Raw genomic sequence first — 17,651 nt, forward strand, 5'->3', positions numbered from 1 at the left:
CCTAGGGGTGCTGGGAATTCTTTACCCACGACCTACTGAAAATTCTTCCCTCTGGCTTAAAAGGAGCCCAGGTAAGATTTAAAACTATTCCGCTAGCTTACTCCTTACTTCTAACTATCCAGAATACCTAATTACTAGCTAATTAACAAATTAATCATTACCCTGTGGCTCCATAATATTTGAATTGTTTCTTTCTGACTCTTTACAATGTTTTCTCCTTGATGTGAGAATTCTAGAATTTGGCTTTAGGATTCCTGGGAGTTTTTTACCTTCAGGATCTGAGATATCAGGGCAGTTTTCCCTTTTGATTTCTTGAAATATAATGTCTAGACTCTTTTTTGGATCATGGCTTTCAGGTAGTCTCATAGTTCTTAGATTGTCTCTCTTTGATCAGTTTACCATCTCAATTGTTTTTCCAGTGAAATGTTTCACATTTTCATCTTTTTTTCCCTTTCTTTTGACTTCATTTTATTGTTTCTTGAAGTGTCATGGAAACATTAGCTTTCATTTGCCCAATTCTAGTTTTTAAGTAATTATTTTCTTCAGTGAATTTTTGTACCTCTTTTTCCATTTGTTCAGTTGTGCTTTTAAGGAGTTCTTAAAATGAAGAACTTTTAGTGAATTTTTGGGCCTGTTTTACTGTTAAGCCAATTCTGTTTTTTAAGATGTTGTTTTCTTTAATTTTTGGTGCCTTTTATGTGCCTTTTAAAACCCAGCTGTTAATTCTTTTTATACTATTCTTGCATGACTCTCATTCCTTTTCCCAATTTTCCCTCTACCACTCTTATCTCTATCTTTAACTCTTCTAGGAATTTTTGCTGGCTTTGGCTCCAATTAGCATTTTTTGGAGCCTTGCTTTGTAGCTGTTTTCACATCTTCACTTTGAACTTTATGTTAAAGTTGAGCTCTGCTTACTTGGGGGTGAGGGCACTTTTCAAAGCTTTAGACTTTTTCATGCTACTGTTTTCGTAGCTAGTTCTGAGGGTCTTCAAGTTTTCAAACTTCCACAATGGTGTTATCGTGGGAAAGATGTAGTCATTACTCTGTTGGTCTGTACTTTATCCAGGAAGGGTCTTTGCTCCTCTGCCTTGCAAACACTAGGGCTCCTCTTGGCCCTGGAACCATGACCAAGGCCCCTGCTCCCTTGTGACTGACCACCAGTGTTCCTTTCTGTCCTGAAACTGTGACCCAAAACTGTGTATGGTCAGTAGTGTGAACAATAAACACCAGCTGCAACCAGTGCTAGCAAAAGGTCCCCTGTAATCTCTTTCTGACCAGTTGTCTGACCCATATCTTTGGGCTCAGGGCTTCTGAAACTGTTGCTGTTAAGCTTCTGCTGTGCTCTGGACCTGTGCCCACCTCAGTGTTACAGACCTCTCCTGCACACCTCCTTGTTTGTCTTAGGAAAGAAAAATGTCTCCCTCTGACCTTCTGTTGACTTTGCTGCTCTAAAATTTGATTTGAAGAATTATTTTAAACATGTTTTGGTGGGGAATGTTGGGAGAATTCAGATGGGTCCTGGTCTGTACTTTGCCATCTCTACTCTCCTATATTCCTGTCTTCTAATAATTTCTCAACTTTCCTGAATGATAATTTTCTTCTTCAAAAAAGTGGAGATTGTGTTTAGAATCTGAGATTCCAGTAAGGAAGAACTAGTTACTGGCCTATAAGTGTTGGGGATTTTAAGCCATATAGGGTAAATATTACTACACATTAGAAGGAATAAATATGTCTCTGTGAGAAGGAAAGGAAGGAAGGAAGTGGGAGAATTTTTTTACTTTATGCATTTTAAAAATTATTGAATAAATAAAGCCTTTTTTTTGCTTAATGCTCTTATTAGTAGCCTGAGTTGTTTTTTTTTCCTTTTCTTGGAAAAGCTGAGGCCCCTTTTACATTAGTGAAATGAATCAGATACTGAAATTTCCAGGGCTGGGATATAAGCTAGAGAAAGTTTATGGGGTGAATCTCCAAAATGGACTTGTGTATTTGTATTAGGAGGGTCAGAGTTACAAAGCCATACTTCCTACAGTGTCAGAGCTTTCTTCCTGTCAGATCCACTTACTCATACTCCTAATATTCTATACATGTTTCTAGTTGGGCTTTGCCTGGGGTGTCTCCTTTCTTGAAATGTTCATTCTTCTTCATCCTTTGCTTGTACAGATATTTCTTAACTGTCTCTTAAGTTTCAAGTCTGCTCTTGCTATATCTTTTTTTTTTTTTTTGTTTAAACCCTTACCTTCCGTCTTGGAGTCACTACTGTGTATTGGCTCCAAGGCAGAAGAGTGGTAAGGGTAGGCAATGGGGGTCAAGTGACTTGCCCAAGGTCACACAGCTGGGAAGTGTCTGAGGCCAGATTTGAACCTAGGACTTCCTGTCTCTAGGCCTGGCTCTCAATCCACTGAGCTACCCAGCTGCCCTGTTGCTATATCTTTTTTACCAATTCTGATCTTCCTGCATAATCAGAGTACCTAATTGTATAACATATATGTAGCTATTTCTTCCTTTTTTTTTTTTTTTAAACTCACCTTCACATCTTAGAATCAATACTGTGGATTGGTTCCAATGCAGGAGAACAGTAAGGGCTAGGCAGTGGAGGTTAAGTGACTTGTCTAAGGTCACACAACTAGGAAGTGTCTGAGGCTAGATTTGAACTGAGGATGTCTGGGCATTGAGTCACCTAACTGCCTTCTATCTATTTCTATTTTGCCTAACTAAATTTTGGATTCATTCAAGGCCAGGACTTTTAAAATGTGTTTTTGTATTCTCTAAAGTACTTTACATACAGCTGCTATTTAATTTAATAGATGAATAAAAGAAATTGTGCGTATATGTTATGGTTGAAGAAAGTAACATTTAGGCATAGCAATATATTTAGTTATTTTTAAACAGATGATAATTTACTGTACTTTTAAAAGCATTTTTTCTTCCTTTAAAAATAATTTGTCCAAATTAGTCATAATGTAGTATCTATATGTCAAATGCACTTGAAAAATAGAGGTAAATAAAGATTATTCATGAATGTCTGGACCCCAGTACTATTACATATAATTCATAAGTCTCTATCCCTAATACATTGTGCTCTTGAGAAGAATTTTGACTTTAAAAACTCAAATCATTTATGTTAAAAAAATTTGAATATTTTCTAATAGTTCAAAGAAGTGTCTGTCTTTTTGTATAACATCACTGTTTTTGAATATTTAGTCCAAATAAGAAATATTTTCATTTTACATAAAAAACACCCAAATCATACAGTATGAACTTGTGGGACATAAAAATAACCAATTTAAAGTATGCTTATCTTGTTTATCTCCAAATGATCAAATGAAGAAAGAAATAGCCACAGTGATGGGATATTATCCTCCCTGGTGAAGCAAGCTAAATGAGGTCAGGCTGAGTGACAATACAGATTAACATGTTATCTTTCTTTAAATGGCTCATGATTCACAATACAGAAGGATCTGGAAATGGAAGGCGAGAACTTTCCTTATCTTCTAGTCCTACTTTCATTTTTTATAAACGAGGGAACTGAGGCCTAGCAAGCTTAAGTCATTTACCTAAAGTTGAAGAATTTTAAAGTTGTACATGTAAAAAAGCACTTGATTCCATTTTCTCTTCTAGTTCCACTTGGGAACCTAGAGAGAGTTATAATTAAAAATCAATACCCCTGTATGACATTATAGTGAAACAGGCTTGTCTGTAGGAATTCCTAGCCTACAGACCTTTGGCTTCCAGACCTCTCTCCCTTATGTGAAGGAAAGCCTACCTTGAAGACATCCCCCATCCTGTCTCCTGCTGTCTACAGACATCCCCCTATTCCGCCCCCTGCTGCCTACCACTCTATAAAAACCCAGCTTGGCACAGCTTGTGGTTCCCACATCAACCTTTCCATTTGAGACCCTTGGCATAAGCTTAGATAATAAAGTCCCTTTGCATATTGCATTGTTGGTTCAGACTCATTTATTGGGATAAGTCTCCAGGCACTTCACACTATATGTGCTTTCCTCAGTAGGGTTTTAAAAATAATTTTTTAATCTTAAATTTAGTAACTATATAAAAACATTTCATTTTTTTGAAAATAAATAATAAAAATTCAAAAGGTTATAATATCACAACTCCTAGCCATTTATAGTTGATTAAAAAGAGAGAGAAAAAGCATGTGTATTAATTTTATCAAGATTTCAATGAAAACTTTGTTGCTAGGACTCCTTCTGATCTTTTTTAGTTGAATTGCTGTATGCTATTCTGACTTCTTTCTTTACTTTGTACCATTTTGTATAAATCTTCCCCTGTCTCCCCATATCTTATATTCACATAATTCCTTTCCTATGGTCCAGTAATATACCAATTGTTTCAAGTTTTTTTTTATTCCACATATAATAGCAGTGAATATTTTCGTGCTGATCTCTTTTTTATTTTTTAATACAAATGTAATAACATACTTAGGATATAATCATTCTAGTGCTATCACTAGATCACAAGGTAAAATCAGCTTTTTAATTCTTATAATTGAATGCTAAATTATTAAAAATATATATAGTATAGATATTTATGGTTCCATCAGTAATATAATAGTATACTAGTCTTTCCACAACAATGAATTGTGTTTTTAAAGTATCTTAGCAAATTTGTGTGAGAATTTAGAATATATACATTTTTCTAGTAATTACCATGTTTGAACAGTTTTTTAGTTGGCTGTTATTGTCAAATATTGTTTCTTAGAGTATTACCTTTTCATATCCTTTATTAACTGGGAAAATGATTTTTCTCTATGTGCCAATTCCTTATAGATTTTAGACATTGTATTTTTATCAGATACCAAGAGAGGTACCATGATTTATTGAATAAAGCCACGCTATAGGGGCAGAAAAGGTTAAGTCCTATATCTGACACATTTTGGCTTTGTGATCCTATTGAGTTATTTAATTTCTTGATAGTCTGAGGTGCAGAGAAGGTATTATCCTTTATTGATAGTGAGAAGAAGCTCCCTATACATATGAAGGTACAAGGTCAGTGCAGAAAATATTTTCTAAATTTTTTCTCTTGATCTGTATTTCCTGTTTAGGTACATTGCTTTTTTCTTTTTAACAGCATCTCTTCATTTTCATATAATCATATCAATCAATATATATTTATTAAGTGCCTACTATGTACCAGGAATTGTTTTATCCTAAATTTTCTAATTTTCATTCTGTGAAGTGCTTGTTATGGATGAGGTACTAAGGGTACAAAGACCACAGGTGAAGTAGTTCCTGTGCCCAAGGTAGTCACATTTTGCCAGGGGAAACCACACATACCTTAATAATAAGTTTATACAATATATACAGTGTAAATCTAGAGGGAGGATACTAACAGCTAGGAACAACAAGAAAAGCTTCTGGAAGAAGATTGGGCTTGTGTAGAATTTAAAAGGAAAATATAGGGGATTCCCAGAGACAAGAATGAAGTGGGAGAGTACTCTAGGCTGGGAGATGAGGTGTCCTGTGAGAAATGGCAAGATGGGCCAGTTTGGAGGACATGAGTGTGTGAGAAGCAGAGCAAGGTGTTGGCTGTTAACATATCTTTCCAGTTCTACTCCCTGGGAACTCTGAGTGCTATTCTTGGTTGCTGGGGATGAGAATATGCAATTGGAATGTTTCTCAATCTACTTGAAGTTGGCTAACAAGTGGGAATGTGAACTTCCAGGTGTTAAGAGGCTTGTTGAGTCCAGGTGGACAATTTCCTATGAATTTAGAATTGAGGAAATAAGGGGAGACTTCTAATCTCCTTTTAGAGGTGAACACAAAGGAAAGCTAGAAGCAATTAAAATTTCACCAACATAATAGTTAATAGGCTATTATTATGTGCATGAATCCTTCTTTGGAGTTGTGCCTCTATGAGCCAGCCCTGAGAAGATAGCCTGGGGATGATTGTCTCTAATGAAGATCCAAGGTCCTCTGGTGTTCTGCTTGCTCCTGGCCATTCTACAGATGAATGTCTATTGGGCAGGGGAGTACATTTCACTACACTAGGAACCCTACACTGGGAAAAAGACTTTGGTTATTAATATTGCTATGCATAATCGAATGTATGCTTGCATATCTTCACACAAGCAGTTTTGCTTCATTTGCTTTGGGGAATGAGGTTTAAAATTCACATAAGAAAGGTCCTAGAAATTTTAAACCAGACAGCAATGAATCCTAATAGTCATAGTTAAAGGGACCTCCCACAGCCATTTTAGTACATTGAGTGCCTCTGGTGACCTGCCTGCCTTCACTACTGTAGAATTAGAAAATAATTATTCCTTAAGACTTTTCACAGGAGCTCATTCACACAACATGTGTTTCTTTTCAGTTCTGGGTTTATGAACTTTATGTATTTGTTTGTAAATGGAGCTTTGTGGGTCCAGTTCTTATCCAAGTGGCCCCAAATGGAGTGATAAATGTATTACTAAGTGAACTCAGTAATCAGATAATAGAACCTTGTCACAGAGGAGCAAGGTCTAAATGAGAGGTTGTAGAAATACTTAGTTACAACCCCAAAGGACCATGTATCCCACTCTGAGAAAGCTTGTAAAGAGCATTGGTGGTAGAGGAGGTAGAGTTGGTAAAAGTCTAGGGGTGGGAAGGAGTGTGAGATGGGGAGAACCAGGGGGAGATAGGCTTTCAGTCAGTGTGGAGCTGTTGCAAACTTGTCAAGACTAATAGTTTTTGTTCATATTGTTATAAGGCTTCCATAGCCTTTGGCTACTTTGGTTTATTTTCTCTTGTCTACCAAAAGTTGAGCTTCTTTGACTTAAAAATAGCATCTCTTTGTTATGCCTCAAATCTTTTCCATTGTCCTATGGTTTTTAAAGGAAAGTTTTTAGGGTTGGCTACCACAAATGGAAAGAAACCTCTAAGTATTCTTGTTCTTTATATATGACACTGTGTCTGGTACCAAAACTTTACTTGTGAAAGCCTGATGTTTGTTAAGTTTTGGTATGTTGCTAACCAACTGTTTCAGGGCATGACAGAGTACTGAAACACCAGATAAACAAACCATTAAACATGCTAAGTGGTTCTTTTGGCTGACTAGTAGTAGCACTTCATGTAATGTCTTGAACTTTGGTTTCTGTTTCCAAGTGAGTTAGAAAGATGAAATAAGTAGATCACTCTGGTTAGGATAGTCTTAGCCCCTGCCCCCTTAATTATTATTATGATTATTTTTTGGTTCATTTGTTTCAGTCATGTTGGACATTTCATGACTCCTTTTCTTGGCAAAGATACTGGAATGGTTTGTTGTTTCCTTCTCCAATTCATTTTATAGATGAGGAAACTGAGACTAAGCAACTGAGGATTAAGTGACTTGCCCAAGGTCACACAGGTGGGGTCTGAGGCCAGATTTGAACACATGAAGATGAGTCTTCCTACTGCAACCCCAGTACTTTATCCACTAACTGCCTTCTTAATTAGTCTAGCCATAAATCTTAGTAGTGTATTTAGTTAACCAGATCTTTTATTTAAGGCTACCATTATGTGAAATGTTCACAGTTAATAGAATCTTTGTCACAGGTCCTTCTGTGTCTCAGAGCAAACACATTCTTTAAAAGGGATAGGAGAGAATGTGCCATCAGAAATTACAAAAGGATTGAATTTAGAGAAATCAAGGATAACTCATATTAACTGATGCAGAGTAAATTGAAAAGAACCAGTAGAACAGTTTGTATGACCACAGAATTGTAAACAGCTATGAAAGACTTAAGATTATAATCAATGTAACAACTAATTACATCTTCAAAAGACATATTTTCCATGTCTTATGAGAAGGGTGATGGACTAGAGGTACAGAATGAGACATATTTTAGGGGAAAAGAAAGAAAGAAATGTTAAAAATATTTTTTAAATTGCGAACTTAAACAAATTTGCCCTCTTCCCCCCTGGAAAAAAATACTCTCAACATTAGATTTTAAGTATATTTTCCATTCTAAACATTTTTTTGGATCTCTAATGTCCACAATATTCTTAAAATAGGTCTAATTAATATATACATGGCACTGTATTTTTATATATACAAATACACGTATACTTCTGAACAGACCCTATACTATTGATGAAGAATACTTTGCTAATCAGTATTTCTATATTTTAGTTTTATTATTAAGCACAGGAGTTGTTTTATATTTTTTGCCATTAAATCATAGACCTTTAAAATATTTTTCCATGGTTACATGATTAATGTTCTTTCCCTTCCCCCTCCCAGAGCTGAAAAACAATTCTACTGGGTTATATGTGTATTATCACTTGATACCTATTTCCATATTATTCATTTTTGTAATAGTGTAATCTTTTGAAACTAAAACCCCAAATCATATACCCATATAAACAAGTGATAAATGATATGTTTTTCTTCTGTGTTTCTACTCCCACCATTCTTTCTCTCGATGTGGATAGCATTCTTTCTCATAAGTCCCCCAAGATTGTCCTGGATCATTGTATTCCTATTAGTTATTATTATTTTATTATTATTCCTATTGACTCCCAGAGGAGCATAGGGCCGCAATCATCTCACGCCAACAGACTCTGTTCTGGGCAACTTCCCCCAACTGGGCCCATGTCACTCCGACGGTCCCTGTCTCGTTCTTGGCATGTCTCCGCCAGGTCTGCCATCCGATGTCCAAGATGTGACGCAGGCACCCGTCAACAAAGACCTGGAGTTTGTTGGCTTTTGCCAGCACGCGTCATGGACTCTGTTGGAGAGCAATCTTCCAGACTAGGCGATCGTTGGTTTTGTTGGTTTAATGAGGTTGCAGTTTCTGTAGCAAGTAAGATTTTTACGGGTTGAGGTTGCTAGCCTTGCGCCCAACCCTCCTCCTTTTTCAGCCGGGATTGGGACCATCCTTGGCGGAGTTATTCCTATTAGTAGCAAGGACTATTTGATCGTCCCATAATATTTCTGTTACTGTGTACAATGTTCTTTTGGTTCTGCTCATTTACTACGCATCAGTTCCTGGAGGTCTTTCCAGTTCATATAGAAATCAAGCAATTCATCATTCCTTATAGCACAATGGTATTCCATCACCATCAGTTAGGATACCACAATTTGTTTAGCCATTCCCCAATCAAGGGACAACCCCTCATTTCTAGTTTTTTGCCACCATAAAGAGCACAGCTATAAATATTTTTGCACAACACTTTTTTATGATCTCTTTGGGTTACAAATCTAGTAGTGGTATTGCTGAATCAAAGGGCAGGCATTCTTTTAAAGCCCTTTGGGCATAATTCCAAATTGCCTTCCAGAATGGTTGGATCAGTTCACAACTCTACCAGCAATGCATTAGTGTCCCAATTTTGCCACATCCTCTCCAATATTTATTTTCCTTTGCTATCCTATTGGTCAATCTGTTAGGTATGAGGTGGTAACTCAGAATTGTACAACAGATCTAAGAGTTCTAAAATGCAGAGGTGAAGACAAAGAATTTCAGATATGGAAATCAGTCTGTACAAAGGTGCAGACATAGAAGATGCAGGAAAAACTAAGTAGATGTTTAGTTATAAGGGGTTATAAGAGAGGGAGGGAGAGGGGGAGAGAGAGAGAGACAGAGAGAGAGAGAGACACACACACACACACAGAGACAGAGAGAGAGAGAGACAGAGAGACAGAGAGAGACAGAGAGAATGAATATGTATGTGTGTGTTGGGAGGAAAAAATAGATAGGGAAAGAAAGTGTAATTCCTGGAAAGGTACACCTATAGCAAGTTAGGAAATGACTTTAAATGTCAAACAAGAAGTTTAAACTATTGACGTTTCTTGAGCTGAGGAGTGTTATAGTCAGATTGGTACATTAGTATTAATCTGGTATCTCTGTGGAAGGCAGATTAGAGAGAGAGGAAATTGGAAGCAAGAAGAGCAGTTAGGAAACTTCTCATATTTATCAAATGATCAACTCTTTGGGTCAAGACTGATATTTCCAAAAAAGGAAAGTTTCCAAAAGAATGGAAAGATTTATTTTTACTCCAAAGAGGCCACTATAAACATGTTAGCTGAACTGTATGTCTGATTTCTTCTCCCTCTAGGATATTTGGCATCTATATAAGTATTAAGTATATTATAAAAATATAAGAAAAGAGAAAGCAGGCTTTTACAGATTGTTTTTTACAATACAGAAAATCTTGTAGTATCCTTTTTATAGTTATAATATACTCACAAGTGTAGGGAATACCAGATCTTTCTGTGTTTATTGCCAATAATAAAAAGCATTTGGCTCAATAGAACAAAATGCAGCCTTAAATAAGTCTTTATTTCTAACACAGTATTTCCTTTATGTATATTAAGGTTTTATAAGTTTTTTGATAGATGATACTACAGAAATAATTTTTTAAACCTCTATCTTCTGAGGAGTAATACTAAGTATCAAATTCCAAGGCAGAAGAGAGGGGTCAGACAATTGGGGTTAAGTGACTTGTCCAAGGTCGTGAGCTCAGCCAGCATATATCTGAGGCCAGATTTGAACAGGACCTCCCATCTCCAGATCTGGCTTTTTCTCCTCTGAGCCACCCAGCTGCCCTTAATGCTGTTTTAATGATTTCTTTGATTTATCATCATCAAACAAGGCATAAGCAGAGGTCTTCAAAGATTTTCCTCTTGCTATACCACATGTCTTGTGTAGAGTCAAGCCCTTTTTTACCTAGCTTCTTTCAAGTGCCAGAAACATTACAGAGTTTCTTCAATGACATCCAGAGCCATGCCAAAGTACATAGAAGAATTCTTAATTCCCATCAAATTGCAGGGCACCATATCTTTCTGAGACAAGCATTGGAGCTGGGCCCAGAATTAAAGAGAAGATGCTCTGATGGCATTTAGACAATTGTACAGTGTTTCTGGTGATTCCAAGTTGTTGGCTATCACCAACACCCCATTTTCAAGCATTAGCATTCTCTGGTAACTCTTTGGGACTTTACAGGGATCAAGACCCAGAGTCACAAGGGACTGGAGTTCAGTGAGGAGAAGCTTGGAGGACATAAAGGCAGTAATGACTTGCTGGTGTAAAGAACTGGCATCCAGGAAATTCCCAATCAGAAAAGGTGGGTGGGTTAGTTCTGCAGCAAGACTCCTTTCTTCCCACAAGAGAACAGATGGAAAGCCCAAGTACAAATCCAAAGTATTAGTCACAAAACATTTTTAAAAGACCCAAGGAAGGACTCTAACATATTGAGTATATTCTCTATGGATGCGGTGGAAAAATACAACCTCAGAGGCTCAGAAGTTGTGAATGGTTGTGATTAGCACCTTTGAAAGAAGTATTAACTGTTGACAGCTCAGTCCATTTACATACCTGGTAGAGCAGAGTGATCACTGGACTGATAATACTAATAGTAATAATAATAGCTGACTCATATTCTGTATCAGGCTCTGTGCTAAGTACTTTGCAATTATTATCACATTTTATCCCACAACAAACCTGAGAGGATGAGGAAACTGAGGGAAACAGAGGTCAAGTAACTAGCCCAGGGTAACATGTCTAGTGTCAGGGGCTAAATTTGAATTAAGATCTTCCTGACTCTATGTCCACCTAGATAATCAGACATCTCTCCTATCCAGGCTTTGCCTTATAACTGAGCAAGTCACTTTACCACACTGGCTGTCGTTTTTCTCATCTACAGAATGAAGGAGTTGATTTAGAAGGAGCTGAACTTGAAGGTGGCAATCCCAGATTCCTAAATTTAGAGCTGGAAGAGACCTGTAGAGGTCATCAATAATCTAATTTGTCAGCTGAGGCCCAGAGAGATGATATTACATTCCCAAGGTCACACTGCTAATAAAGAGCAGAGCTAAGATTTGAAGTTAGGTTTTCTGACTTAAGACTGCTGCTTTTTTTAAAAGTACATATGAAGTCATTCAAAACATTTTTACATAATCTATGTTCCACCTCACCCCCACCCCCCCAAAAAGGCAAGAAAAATAAAGGGGAAAAGATGCTTAAATCTGCACTCTTGAGTTCATTGGTTCTCTACCTGGAGATGGAGAGCATCTTATATCCTTAAATCAGTTGGAATTGTGGTGGATTATTGTATGGATCAGAGTTACTCAATCATTCACAGTTGATTATCTTTAACAATAATGCTTTTATTTGTAGATTTTTCTGGTTTTGCTCAGTTCACTTTGCTCATACAAGCATTCCCAATTATTTTCTGAAACTATTACTTTTACAACACAGTAATATTCTATACATTCATGTATCATAGCTTCTTTAGCTGTTCCCCAATTGATTGGCATCTCCTCAGTTTTAATTCTTTATTTCCACAAAAAAAGAGTTTCAATAAATATTTTGTACATAAAGCTCCTTTTCCATTTGTTTGTTTTTTTTTTTATTTTCTTGGGATGTGGACTTTGTGATGGTATTGCTGGTTCAAAGAGTCTCCACAGTTTTATAGTTCCAAATTGTTCTCCAGAATGGTTGGACTAGTTCACATCTCTACCAACAGTGCATTAGGGTCCCTAATTTTCTCACATCCCTTCCTACATTTGCCCTTTTTCTTTGCTGTCATCTTAGTAAATTTTATGGGTATGATTGGTACATCAGAATTACTTTAATTTGCATTTCTCTGATCAATAGTGATTTAGAACTTTTTTCATATAGTTATTGAGAAAATAGACTTCAGAAAACTACTTGTTCATTTATGAATTGAAGATGGCTGCTATTTTTATAAATTTGTCTCAATTCTATTTATGTTTGAGAAACAAGACTTTTATCAGAGAAACTTAGTATAAAGGCCCCCTCCCCCAGTTTCCTTCTTTTCTTCTAATTTTGGCTGTATTGGTTTGCTACTTTTTCTATTACATGATGCTACTTGGCTGTGCTGGTTTAGTTCATGCTTTGAGCTGGAAAGCCTCTGAATGTAGGCACAATAATGGACTGTGGGCAAAAAAAAAATTGTAACAAATGACATTTATATGCCACTTTAAAGGCTTACAAAGCACTTGAATATTCATTTTTTCCTCACAACCCTGTCCTTACAGATATTTTAATCCTGATTCTACTGTTTAGCATCAGAAAGCTTGAATGATTTGCCCACTTGGATTGGCTAAATTTGGAGACTTATCACTAGAAAATTGGTTATGAATTTTTTTGGTTCAAACTTCATGAACCTGACTATTAAGAGGGGTGGGAAGTTTGGCTTTTGGTGGTTTGGGGAATACCCATTGCAGTGAAGTCATGGATCCTTTCAAGTGTTAAAGTAAAGATTTCTTAAGGGGGGGTTTAAATTTCTGATGAGAAATATGCTATGAGGAATTTTTGCATATTTTTTTCTTGTTAAAACCGAGCATCTCCTTTGATTCCTTTTCTCACCTAAAAAATTAAATATTGTTTGTTATGTACAAGGTGATGTACTACCATTTTGCTGAGTTCTTGCAGCCATGTCCAACTCTGTGATACCCTCTCCAGTTTTCTTGGCAAAGATAGCAAAGTGGTTTGCCATTTCCTTCTCCATCTTATTTTATAGATGAAGAAACTGAAATAGACAGGGTTAAGTGACTTGCCCTGGGTCACACAACTATAATTGTCTGAGGACAGATTTGAATTCAGGTCTTCCTGACTTCAGACCCAGTGCTCTATTCACTGGGCCACCTTCCTGTCCCTATACTTGGTAACTGCTCTATAAGAACTTAGGTCACTATCTCTGTTTTGCTGATGCTTGAGTGCCTCCTCATTAGCCTTCAGAACTTTACATTGTAGTAATACTAAAGGTTATCTTGTAATTTTGTTGGGGGTTTTTTTCACTCCAGGTCAAATGAGCCCTGAAAGGGATAGGTGCCTAGAAGGTGCCAAGTGTGATAATAGATCATCTTGTGAATGCTTTATGATTGTATTGATATGCTGTACCTCACATGGTATTTTATACAAAAACTTAGCATAGTCTAGCTATCATTATATAAGTAAATAGATGAACCTATAATATATAGGACCTATAATATAATAATAATTAGCATTTATATATCTTTTTAAGATTACAAATCACATTGCATATAATCTCATTCTCATAATTCTGGGAGGGGGAGAGGGTATTATCTCCTTTTGATAGAGGAGGAAACTGAGGCAAATAAGTACCTTGCAAGATCACATAGCTACTAAGTGTCTGAGATTGTATTTGAACTTGTGTCTTTCAGACATCAGGTCAAGTATTTTATATGCTGTGTCACATAGCATTCTATAAAAAAGTAAAACATAAATAAGGTGAAAATTAGGACAATAAAATAGATTTTATGCTTAGTGAAATTGTTGGGTCAGTGAGTACATATATAGTGCCTTATTATGTACCCTGGGAAGGATAAACATAGATAAAGTTCATGGATATGATTTTGTAATTTGCTTGGAAACATAAAACTAGTGAGTAACACTAGTCTCCTTGGCAGAAAGTGTAAACTAAAGTACGAGTTAATAGCAGAAATGCTGAGGGGAATTTTTAAGGAATGGTCAAATTTGGGAAGAGCTGATTTCTTGGAAGAAATGAGTTCAGCTGAATGTTGAAGGTTAGTTAAATGTGAAAGGAGAGCATGCTATTTTGCCACACAGAGTGACCACTTGTTAAGGATATTGTAAAAGGGATTCTTACTTTTGTCAGGCTGGATTAGATGTTTCTGAGGATCCTTCCAGCTCTTAGATTTTCAAATATATAAAGAAGCCTGGATGAATAAACTCTGTGTAAAGAAATAGGCAGATGAATTTGGCTGGATAAGAATCTGAAAGGTAGAATAATAAAAAATAAAGTTGGTGAGATAGGTTGGTGTAGAGAAGGTTAGTAGTTTGGATTTGATAAAATATATATTAGAGAACCCCTATTGTTTCTTGAGTAAGAAGTGATAATAATAAAATTGCATTTTTTTTAATTTTTTTTAAACCCTTGTACTTCGGTGTATTGTCTCATAGGTGGAAGAGTGGTAAGGGTAGGCAATGGGGGTCAAGTGACTTGCCCAGGGTCACACAGCTGGGAAGTGGCTGAGGCCAGGTTTGAACCTAGGACCTCCCATCTCTAGGCCTGGCTCTCACTCCACTGAGCTACCCAGCTGCCCCCCTAAAATTGCATTTTGGTAAAGGTGAGGTTGGAGCAGAATAGATAATATATCTCTCATCAATGTTTTAAACAGTTTAAATGACTGAGATTATTGGAAATACCAAAAGTGATAATTATATTGGGAAAAATGCATTTTGATTACTCAACAATTGCTCAAAAGCATTAGCAGTTCATTAACAAGTTATATCTCCTTTATAAAGCAGAAAAGTGGAATAAAGTTGAAAATTTTTCAGTAGATTCCAGCAATAAGTTTTCTGTGATTCAATATAATTTCATTTTAATTCATCAGATATTGACACACTACAAGGAAGTAGAAATTGACTAATAAGCTATACTATAATATATAAACATGATGATATGAGGTTCTGAATTACAATGGTCACTCTATATTGGGAAAAGAAAGAATATATAAATGGTGAAATCCTTCTGGGAATAGCATGCTTTTTTTTGGTCATTTAGTCACCATCTAGAGAAAATGAAGAGTTTAATGTAGCTTTGAGACTCAAACCCAATTTCAAACTATTCTGCTACATGAAAATTCTAAAAGGGGAAGAAATTAATGAAATAGTATTTCTAAGCTCTTTGCTAAGCATTGAAGACATAAATGAAAAAATCAAATATTTTGCCATCAAGGAACTTCATGCTAATAGGGAAAAACAACCCATATAGAGATGTAGTCATGGGAGGGGTGTTTTGATTTGGAAATTATTGCAATGGTAGAGGTATCTGTTCTAATAGCAATGGGAGTATTAAATTGATTAGACACTACCTGTGTGACCCTTTAACCTCTGCCTCAATGTCTTCATCTACAAATAGTGCCTACATCCCACAGCTATTTTGAGAAAAAAAGTGAAATAATATCTGTAAAGCACTTTGAAAACCTTAAAGTGTTGTTATTATTTTAGCTGGAAAGGGATACAGAAGAAAAGTAGGACAAAAAGCAAGATTTCCAGGGTCAGATGTGAATATATGCTGATTGTTATATACTCACTAATCAGAGCATTGCAGGCCCCATGAAGGATGTTCCAAAGATAAAAGGGTAAATCCTTGAGGGTATGTGGACTCAGATCTGGAAGGGACAAGCACAGGGCAGGTTGTAAAATCAGATAGTTCAGCAAGGTTGAGGAACGCAAGGTAAGAAAACAGCCTTGGTGGAATATATATGAGTTGCTACTGGTCATCATCCAAACCTAATTCATTACAATTCAATGAAATGTCAGACTACAAAATGTGTGTGTGTGTGTGTGTGTGTGTGTATTTATATATATATACATATAGGGTGGTGGGGCAGACAGATGGAATATGGAAAATTTTGTAATTTATTCTAATTTTAGTTTTCAACCTGTTTCTCAGATCCAAAACCACTCACACCAGTGTGGTGCCTCCATTCTTTCCCCCCTACTCCTGTCACATTGTCTTTGGACTGCTCTTTTTGCCCGGTAAAATAAAAAGTTCTTTTTTCCCCCCTATTATTTAACTATCCCTAATTCCAGATTTCCATCAATCACTGACCAGTTAACCTCCCAATCATTAAGAATTTGGCATCTTTACAAAAACATTTCAATAATATCCTTAAGATTTTTTTTTGGTGGGGGAAGATCTCCATCTTAACTAGTTGTACAGAAATAATGCATGTTGTTTATTAACAGCAGATTTCACCTCAGAAGCCCAAACTTCCTAAAGCCTTAGTAGAGGTCAAAAGGAATATGTATTAAGTATAAGTAGAATCCTTGTCTTCTTAAGGATACTTTGGCAGCTCCCTCATTCACCAGTTTTGGATATGAAGTAAGAATTATAGTAGAATTGTACCCATTCCAAACTTTTTCATCTTTTGTGGTGTTCTGGAGGAAACCTGCCCTAGGCACTGAAGGCCTTCCTTGTGTTCTTTTTTTATAGTTTGGTGATATTAGTTTATCCCTTGGGCTGTTCATGCATTCTATTTAAACTCCCTCCTCTTTCCTGTCATATACTTTAGTCATAATTGGTCATGAATTACAGCATAACCTATTTCTTTATTTTCCTCTTTTCCTTTTTAAAAAAAAACCTTTAAGGTTTCCCTTAGTGTAGTGTTGAATATTCATAGCCATAGAGTGTCTCTGGGACAATTTTAATATTAAAGAAATTGGATTTTACAACAGTTTGGGTTCACTGAAAGTGCCGTGGAGTTTTTCCAATGTGATCTTATCCATTTGTGTTGTTTGTCCACATTAGGTAAGTTTCGGCTAACTGTTTATTAGCTGAGGCTGAGGAAAATGCATTTCAAATCCCACTGTTCCATTAGGCTTATCTCTTGGTTTTTGACATTGCTGAGGAGGAATGTCAAAGAGGTGCTTGATTTAGATAGAAGATGATGACTACAAGTGTTACATTCTGCATGAAGTTACAAGTGTTAGTAGACATGTACACAAGGAGATCAAAAATAGTAAAAAGATACAGGAGAAAAAGGTTGATTTTGATTTAGAACTGTTGGGTTTTTTTTCTTTCCTCAAAACACTCTTAAAGGGGCAGCTGGGTAGCTCAGTGGATTGAGAGTCAGGCCTAGAGACAGGAAGTCCTAGGTTCAAATCCAGCCTCAGACACTTCCCAGCTGTGTGACCCTGGGCAAGTCACTTGACCCCCATT

The 17,651-nt window shown here is 36.4% G+C and overlaps 1 protein-coding gene across 2 annotated transcripts in view; it reads left to right on the forward strand.

The window, feature by feature from the left end:
- ESYT2 (extended synaptotagmin 2) overlaps window positions 1-17,651 on the forward strand; it is a 110,135-nt gene that overhangs the window by 35,028 nt on the left and 57,456 nt on the right. The gene's annotated exons all lie outside the window — the stretch shown is intronic.

This window comes from Gracilinanus agilis, chromosome 5, assembly GCF_016433145.1.
Source record: "Gracilinanus agilis isolate LMUSP501 chromosome 5, AgileGrace, whole genome shotgun sequence".
Lineage (NCBI taxonomy): Eukaryota > Metazoa > Chordata > Mammalia > Didelphimorphia > Didelphidae > Gracilinanus > Gracilinanus agilis.